This window comes from Chiloscyllium plagiosum, chromosome 11, assembly GCF_004010195.1.
Source record: "Chiloscyllium plagiosum isolate BGI_BamShark_2017 chromosome 11, ASM401019v2, whole genome shotgun sequence".
In the NCBI taxonomy this organism is placed as follows: domain Eukaryota; kingdom Metazoa; phylum Chordata; class Chondrichthyes; order Orectolobiformes; family Hemiscylliidae; genus Chiloscyllium; species Chiloscyllium plagiosum.
The window spans coordinates 23,194,128-23,204,372 of record NC_057720.1 but is presented as its reverse complement, the minus strand read 5'-3'; positions in this window follow the sequence as shown (position 1 = coordinate 23,204,372).

Genomic DNA, 10,245 nt, shown 5'->3' with positions numbered 1-10,245 from the left:
TAACCCCGCCCCCATCTAAACCCACCCTCAAACCCAACCCACTCTGACCCCGTCCCCAAACTAAACCCAATCCCAATCAAAACCCACACACACACTAAACCCGCCCCATCCTAACCGTGCGCCTATCCTAACCCCGCCCCCATCCTAATTCCGCCCCCATAATCTAATTAGCTCGACCCTACTCGAGTCCAGAACGAAAAGGCAGAGATTTCGGGTGAGCACGGAAAGACTTAAAAGGGACCCAATTGGCAACTTCCATGCATGGGGTGGTGCGTGTGTGGAATGGGCTGTCACAGGATGGGGGGTGGTTAGTGTAATTACAGCATTTAAAGGACATCTGGATGGATATATTAATAGGAAGTGTTTGGTGGTATATGGGGCTGGTGCTGGCAAATGGGACTAGATTGGATTGGGATATGTGATCAGCATGGACGAGATGGAATGTAGGCGGAGGTGGGTACTGCAGATGCTGGAGATTAGAGTCAAGATTACATTGGTGCTGGAAAAGCACAGCAGGTTAGGTAATTCGACGTTTTGGGCAAAAGCCCTTCATCAGGAAGAATGAAACGAAGGGTCTGTTTCTGTGCTGTACATCTCTATGAGACTATATGAAATGAGGAAGAATTTCTTCACTCAGAGAGGTGTGAACCTGTGGAATTCTCTCCCACAGGAAGCTGTTGGGGCCAGTTCATTAGATATGTTCAAAAGGGAGCTGGACATGGCCCTTGCATCTAAAGAAATCAAAGGGTATGGAGAGAAAGTGGGAATGGGATACTGAGATTGTGCAATCATCCATTATCATGCTGAATGGTGGTGCAGGCTTGAAGGGCTGAATGGCCTACTCCTGCACCTATTTTGTATGTTTCTATGTTGTGGGTTGTTGTTTCCCCAACGATCCTTCACAGGACACAATTAATTAGCCCTTTTCCATTGCACAACATCAAACTCAAAAGGGTTTGGAAGAAGAGTCCCTGGTCCCAAAGTATCAACTCTGCTCTCTCTCTCTCTAAAGGCGCTACTAGACACACTGAAGCTCTCCAGCAATTCTTCGTTTTTGTTCGGAACATAAAATAACATCACTCAAACGATGAAAGGTTCCAGGAGTTCAACCATCTCGGATCTAACTTGGTTCTGTGTGAAAGGCAGGAAAATTGACACCACCCTGAGGCGCTCTGTCTAAAAGCCCACATGAACAAGAAGGGCCAAGTGGCTTCAATGATAAATTTGATATTCTCTGGAAGTTTGCATAAAGTCTGAAATCTTTATTGAGGCCATTATGATTGATGGGTTTAACATTGTCCTCCGGATGCATTGGTGGACTCTAGTACCAACTTTACGCCTTCGGTGCATTTCCATGGCCAATCCCCAGAAGCACTGCTGTAAGAGAGTTTGAGTACTATTCACTCAAAGGCAGTCACAAATTGTATATGATCCCAGAGTTGCAAAAAATATGCTTTATTCATAAATAATCTTTATATACATAGAGCTGCTGAAGCATATTTGTACAGTGCTTGCACATGAATAACAAACATTGGAATTTGGCATACCCTGCAGTTTCAAAAAACCCAAAGCATTTCTTACATGTATTTATGTATATTTGAGACACTGGAAGGGTCTGATAACTAAATGGACCCCTCTTGTATTTTGGCAGAAACACCTTAAAAGTGGTGGTCTTTCTCCACCGTACCTTACCGGTAGCCGCTCAGGCTTTAGAGTATCTCTCAACATGTAGTCCTGGACCTTGGAAAGTGCCAGTCTGCATCACTTGATCGAGGTCAACTCATTGCACTGAAAGACCAGCAAAGTTTCTGGCAAACCAAAGAGCATCTTTCACCGAATTGATAGCCCTTCAGGCACAGTCAATATTTGTACTGGCGTGCATCGCAGGGAACAGGCCAATAGGCCACAGAGTCCTGCATCATGAAGCTGCTCAGGGCAACCCTTAACAAAAACCATTCCATCTCTCTCCAGAACTTCTTTGCAAAGGCAAAATCCAGAAGAAATGTCTGAGAGTCCCTCCCCCATTTCGAGGGCAGCAGCGGTGGTGGAGAGTCCAGATATATATAAAAGGTCTCACAGGTAATGCCGTTCTCACCACCAGCAAAGTGACGTATTGATGCTTGTTGGAAAGTTTTGGTGAGAAGGCACTCTATCAAATTACTTTGACAGTCTGATCCAGGAACCACCAGACAGGATCAACTCTCCTTTTCTTGAAGTGTCTCAAGGACGTTAGATGCTGACCACAGCCTGATCGACTTATGGTAAGAGGTATTTATAGTTTGATCCCAGAGTTGACAGAAGCAGTCCTGAATTGAGTTTCAGCCTGTATTGACTAAGTGAGAAAAGGTAATTTAATTTCCCTATTTGTTATTCCCTCTTGGTCAATTGCAACCAGGTATCCCACTTCAATTACAACAGCACATTTGTCAAAATTAAGGTTTTCTTGTCTGAAAAGAGAGGAATTTTCTGATTTACTAACCCTGAGAAATAAGTGAATAATATGCAAAATCAATGACAGACAACATTTGATCATTTAAATTAGGAGAGCATCTGGTGCATACAGGAAGAGTAAAAACTATATTCTTTAAATGTTCTTAGAGATCTTGAGATGTTAAAGTTTTAACATGAGACCACTCTCAAATTCATTGTTGCTTCACTCTGCTGCTGAAAACCAGCTACTGAATTATGGTTCATTGCTTTATGACTATGTCAGTGAACTGTTGCCTAATGTCTGCATTTATCATTCAAATTTGAATTAAAACAGGAGATGCAAATTCCTTGTTGTTGACTCAGTTGCATGGTTTCAATGCTTTAAACAATGTTAACTTGAGTTCAAATGGTTTTATTCCATTTGAGTGTCTTGGACGAGCCTCAATCAGTGATCAGGTGATTACAGCAGCAATTTTATGGCAGTTATTTCCCTTTTCGGTAAGATGATTTTAGTCCATTAAAAGTCTCAGGTACAAAAATTGTAAGGTGGGCAAAAGAAAGTTTTTTTGAAAAATTTCAAGCAGAGAACATGAAAAGTAAGAAAAACACTTATAGCTCATATTGAGTGTCACTACCAGAATAAATGGATTGACCATGCTAAGATGCCCATTGTGTCCAGGGATTTGCAGGCTAGATGAAAATGCAGGGTTACAGGATAACAAGGTGGATCTGGGAGGGATCCTCTTAGGAGGGTCGGTGTGGATTCAATGGGCCAAATAGCCTGCGTCCACACTGTCGGGATTCTATGATTCCATGACCATGATGAATGAGCACTGCAAAGTTAAGCTTCAAGACCACAAAGCAATTTTAAGTTGGATCGTAAACCTGGGAACTTTGTAAAGCCAGAATATAAAGTAATAAAGGGTTCTTTTAAAGTCTATTTGGACAAGGCCTAACAGAAGAAGAATGTTAGGAGACCATTGAGGATTTGGAAAAGGCAGGAAACCTTTTTTTAACTTGTGGTAAAGGCAGGAAGCAAGTATGTAACAGCAAATAAATTAGAAACAGCGGGAATCAAAGAAATACTTAAAAATGTGTTGCTGGAAAAGTGCAGCAGGTCAGGCAGCATCAAAGGAGCAGGAGAATCGATGTTTCAGGCATAAGCCCTTCTTCAGGAAGCCCTTTTCCAGCAACACATTTTTAAGCTCTGATCTCCAGCATCTGCAGTCCTCACTTTCTCCCATCAAAGAAATACTGCCAAAAGAACAGGATTAATCTTGTAAAGACTAGAATAATGGCTGACTCCACCAAATATGACAGGAGCAGAAATGTGACCAAGATTCATTGGTATTGTGTGGACACTTGGCCAGACCAACGGGTCCAGTTGGTAGGCAAGAGCATGCTTTAAATGTTGACAGCCTTTCACAATCATAGACAACATGAGTACTGCTGAACAAAAAGTTGTCAAAGCCTTTTTTCTGCACCTACTAGGAATGTCCACAAGCTGGTGAATGCAATGGCTGGAGAACTGGAGAAGATATGAGGGCATCAGATTTTTCTTGCATTGAGAACTTCTCTGGGGCAGAGACCACAATCAGTGAGCATAGGTAACTGCACCTCCTCCACAATAACACTCAACAGTGGAGCCCCCCAAGGATGCGCCCTCAGCCTCCTACTGTACTCCCTTTACACCCATGACTGTGTTGCCAAATTCCAAACAAATGCCATCTACAAGTTTGCTGACAACACCACCATAGTTGAATGGATATCTAACAATGATGAGTCAAAATACAGCAAGTAGATAGAAGGTTTGGTGTTGGGGTGCAATGAGAACAACCTCTCTCTCAACATCAGCAGAGCTAAAGAACTGATCATTGACTTCAAAAAGAAAGGAAGAGAACTTGGCCCCAACTACATCCATGGAACTGAGGTGGATAGGGTGGAGAACGTCAAGTTCCTCGGAGTGATGATAACCGTCAACCTGTCCTGGCTTTCACGTGTAGATACGATGGTCAAGTAGGCACGTCAATGCCTCTTCTTCCCCTGGCGGCTCAGGAAATTTGGCACGTCTGTAAGGACCCTCACTAACTTCTACTGATGCAATGTTGAACGCATACTGTCCAGGTGCATAACAGTTTGGTATGGTAACTGCTCTGCCTGGGACCGTAAGAAACTACAGAAGATGCTGTGCACAGCCCAGACTATTAAGGAAACCAACCTTCTATCCATGGACTCCATTAACATGGCTTGCTGCCATGGAAAGGCTGCCAACATCATCAAGGACCCAAAGCACCCCGGTAATGCTCTCCTACAACCTCTATCATCAGGCAGAAAATACAGAAGCCTGAACATACGCACCAACAGGTTCAAGAACAGCTTCTTCCCGGCTGTTATTGGACTGAGGATAATGCTGATCTTGTAAACATTGATCGAACAAACATCTCTGGCATACCCACACCCACCAACACCACCGCCCCGTGGCTGAACACTTCAACTCCTATCCCACTCTGTCAAGGGCATGCAAGTCCTGGGCCTCTTCCACCACAAAACTGCTACCACCCGATGCTTGGAAAAGGAACGCTTCATATTCTGCCTTGGACCCCTGCAACCACACGGGATAAATGTAGATTCCAACAGCTTCCTCATTTCCCCTCCCCCCACATTAACCCAGTGCCAAGCTTCCAACTCGGCACCGCCTTCCGGACCTGTCCATCACTCCATCCTCTGACTTATCACCTTCTCCCTCACCTTCATCCACCTATGACTTTCTCAGCTACATTTCCCCAAACCCACCCCCTCCCATTTATCTCTCAGCCCCGACCCACAAGCCTCATTCCTGATGAAGGGCTTATGCCCAAACTGTCAATTCTCCTGCTCCTAAAATGTTGCCGGCCTGCTGTGCTTTTCTAGCACTACACTCTTAACTCCGATCTCCAGCAGCTGTAGTCCTCACTTTTTCCTAACAATGATCTTGCCCTGTACAATGTAACCCCTATGCCTCTGTCTAAATTTCTTTGATCTGTACATCCTTGCTTGTTATGGTCTGCCTGTACTTCGGTACACATGACTATAAATAAATCAATCAATATTGCAAATGATTCTTCTACAAGCTGGTGGGTTACAACTTCATAAGATTGAGACTGACAGCCTTGCAGAGAGATTTGCCAGTGCTGTTGGGGTGGATTTCAATCCGCTTGTCAGGTGATGAATCCTAAGGGTAACTCAAATGCTAGGGAGTAAATTTGGTGACAGGAAATAGAAAAGCTAGTCGGGAGGCGAGAAGAAAAAGAAACAAAGCCAAGCCTTGAGTATGCCTCACAAGTGGAATTGTATCAAAACAACAAACTTGAAGGCAGCTTACAGATGATATTAAGGTGCAAATAAAGGTAAATTGCCATTAAAGAAACATTACCAAGACTGAGAACTAAATATTCAAGGATGTTTGGTGATTAGGAAAGACAGACAAGAAGAAAAGGGAGATGGAGTTGCACTGATAATATGGAATGGCATCAGTAAATTAGTAAAGGAAAATCATAGATTGGAAGAAAAATATGTGGAAGCTGTTTGAATGGAGCTGACAACAATCCAGGAACATCAGACATTGGTTCAAGTTATTTATAGGCTACCAAACAGTAATTGTAATATAGGGCATGGTATTAATCAGGAAATAAGAGAAGTAGGTAGCATGCACACTACAGTAATCATGGGTGCTTCAATTTGCATATATACTGGATGAACTAAATGAATATTAAAGCCGTGGACAATTAGTTTCCGGAATGTGGTTGGAATGGTTTTCTTGAGTAATATGTTGAGCTAGGAGAAAGTGAGGACTGCAGATGCTGGAGATCAGTAATATGTTGAGCTGACTAGAAGACAAACTATTTTAGCCATAGCATTATGTACTAAAATGGGGTTAATTAATAATCTTATTGTAAAATATCCTTTAGGAATGACTGACCACAATATGATAAAATCTTACATTATGTTGAAAGTGAGGTAGTTCAATCTGAAGCAAAGATGTTAAATTTGAACAAGGGAACTTTGAAGGCATAAGGCACAAATTGTCTGAGTTGGTTTGGGAAATATGTTGAAAGGCATGACCAAACAAAGACAATGGACAGTATTTAAAGAACTATTATGTGACTGACAGCCAGGGTGCAAAAATAACAAATTAACAATGACATAGAGCTTAAACAACTATATAAAATTAAAACAAATGGATTATAAAATTATCATAAATAATCATTAATCTGAGGAATGGGAACTTTTAAAAATATACAAAACAGGACCAATAAACTGATAAGGAAATGTTGAATAGAATATTGTTGTAAACTAGCGAAGACATAAAATAGACTGTAAATCCTTCCACAGATATAGAAAAATGAAACATTTGGCTTAAGTTAATGTGAGTCCTTTACAGACAGGCTCAATTGAATTCATATAACTTTGATTATATAATGGTTAACACAGTTGGGCTTTAGACAATAGGTATAGATATGGGATCTTAACAGGAACATACAATTATTCAAGGATTTGCAAACCAGCAACGGTCATATATTGTTGATATAACTGTTGAAGTTTTACAAAAGAACCACAAGAATCATCCTTCCATTTTAGATCATCACTGCTGATTAGGATGAATTCAGGGAGGAATATCAGAATGAAAATAACTCACAAACCTCGCACTGACAGGAATAGAATCAAAATCACCAGGTTTCAATCAGAAACCTACCAGTCTTCCACATCCAAGTGAACATGTTGTAGGAGAACAGTGAAATTTCCAGGCTGCCTGAATTTATGAAGTCAGCATAATGTGGGAGATGGTTTGGTAATAAAAGTAATTCTACATAAATATATAATAATGAAAAAGCAGCTTGTGGGTGTTGTATAAGGATGAAAGGATCTGAAAAAGTTAATGTTGAGAGATGCCATAAGCCACCACACACAATGATGATGACAAACAGACTTGCTGGGACAACAGTTTAACGTCTCAACAGAGTAAGTCTAATGATCTGGGTCTTTCTTGTGGTCTCTGTAATAATATCCATGATGTTAGTTTTATTTTTACCTAGTTCTTATCATACAATGAACATCATCTTGTTTAAGACAAGACCCTATTCTCTTTAAAATATCAAATAGTTTTTCTTGATCATACTAGATTAAGCAGGCCCTGTTGATCTCTACCCTGAAAGAGGATGGTGACAGCGAAGCTACCTTAAGGTGAACAATAGTGTGGCGAACCCATTTAACGATATGAACACTGGTACAAATTGCCTACATAACACTTAAAATAGAATTTTATGACTAACGAAACACTTCCCAATCAAAGCACAGCTATGTAATTTCTTGGGCAAAACAAGATAATAACAGACAAAGTGACCTTGAAATTTCCTAAGAGTCACTCACTGCTATGACTCAGGCAGTCAAGAACCAACTGACGCAATTGCATGAGCTAAAGTGTTATTTTCCATATGATATGAAGAATATGGCTGTGGATTCCAGAAACTACCTTCTCTATATGAATTTAAGATCAATCTAATATCCAATTTGGTCCTACTCTTACAAATTGTATCCTGGTCATCTCCAGTCTGTTGAACTGAAATAATCTTTCAATGGTGATCCAGCTTCATTGCGCAACATAAGTTGAATCCAAGACTCACTAATTCTGGCTTGGAAATGTAAACTCTTGAAAATAACTACCTGGGGTTAAAACCAACATTTCTTCATGACATTTAATGGCATCGCAATCACCAAATCCTCCATTGTCAATATCTTGCATGTTACCATTGAATAGAAGATTAACTGGGTTACCCATATGAATACGGCGATGACAAGAGCACCTTGGAAGCTGGAAATAATGGGACAAATAACTCACCTCCTGATTCCCAGTACTTACCCACCATATCTAAAGCACAAATTATCTCCGAGTGAGATATTTTAATTTACCAGTATTAATGCAAATGCATCAATAAGCAACAAATTCAGGTGAAAAACTTCAGCCAATTTGATTTACTCCATGTGATATCAACAAAGATGTTGGATAATGTAAAGACTACATAGTCTGACAATGCTCTGGTTTTAGGACTCAAGACTTGTGCTACAGAAATGGCTGTGCCTTAGCCAAGCTGTTCCATGGAAGAATTAAATGAACTTTATCTGAATGCATGCAGCATTTGCAACCAGATTTGAAATAATGGCACAAATGATACGAAATGAGTCTGTTCTAATAGTCATTGTGCAAATATGGCTGTGGGGTAACTAAGGCTGGGAATCGAATATTTAAAGATATTCAATATTTAGGAAGGATATGCAACATGGAAAATGAGATGGGGCAGAGCTGATAATAAGGGATACGAACAGTACTTTGGTGTGAGGAAGATAGTTCAGAAGAACAATCTATGTGGGTGGAGCTAAGAAAACTCATGGGCAGTAACATTGGTGGGAGTTGTTCATAGACCACCAAAGGTGGTGGTCAAGTAGGACATGGTTTAAATCAGGAAATACAAGATAACTGACAGAATAATGCAGTAATGTGGGTGACTTCAATCTACATATAGACTGGGCCAGTCTAATGAGGATCAATGCTGTGGTGGACAAAATCCTGGAATATATATGAACTAAATTTCTAAAGCAGTATTTTAAGAAATTAACTGGTGAACTATTTACTTAGATCAAGTATTACGCAATGAGAAGGACCTAATTAATAACCTAGATGTAAGACAACCCTTAAGAAAAGGTATGGTTAGTAAGTTTGCAGATGACACCAAAATTGGAGGTGTAGTGGACAGTGAATAAGGTTATCTCTGAGTACAATGGGATCTTGATCAGATGGGCCAGTGGGCTGAGGAGTTTAATTTAGGTAATTGTGAGTTGCTGCATTTTGGAATCAAGGCAGGACTTTTAAACTTACTAATAAGGTCCAGGGGAGTGTTGCTGAACAAAGAGACCTTGGAGTGCACATTCATATTTTCATGAAAGTGGAGTTGTAGGTAGATATGACAGCAAAGAAGGCATTTGGTATGGTTGCCTTTATTGGTCAGTGCATTGAGCACAGGAGTTGGGATATAATGTTGCAGCTGTACCGGACATTGTTTAGGCCACTTTTGGAATGCTGCGTGCAATTCTGGTCTCCCTATTATAGGAAGGATATTGTGAACCTTGAAAGTGTTCAAAAAGATTCACAAGGATGTTGCCAGGGTTGGAAGATTTGAAGTATAGGGAGAAGCTAAATAGGTTGGGGCTGTTTTTCCTGTAGCATCAGAGACTGAGGGGTGACCTTACAGAAGGTTACAAAATCACGAAGGGCACGGAGAGGGTGAATAGACAAGGTTTTTTCCCTAGGGTGGGGGAATCCAGAACAAGTGAGCATAGGTTTAAGGTGAGCAGGGAAAGATTTAAAAGGGATCTAAGGGGCAAATTTTCCACAGAGAGAGTGGTGTGTGTATGGAATGAGTTTCCAGAGGAAGTGATGGAGGTTGGTAAAATTGCAACATTTAAAAGGCATCTGGATTGGTATATGAATAGGAAAGGTTTAGAGGGATATGGGCCAAATGCTAGCAAACAGGACTTGATTAATTTAGGATACCTGGTCGGCATGGACAAATTGGACCGAAGGGTCTGTTTCAGAGAACACCTCTGGGACACGCGCACCAACCAACCCAACCGCCCTGTGGCTGAACACTTTAACTCCCCCTCCCACTCCGCCAAGGACATGCAGGTCCTTGGCCTCCTCCATCGCCAGACCATGGCAACACGACGCCTGGAGGAAGGGCGCCTCATCTTCCACCTAGGAACCCTCCAACCACAAGGGATGAA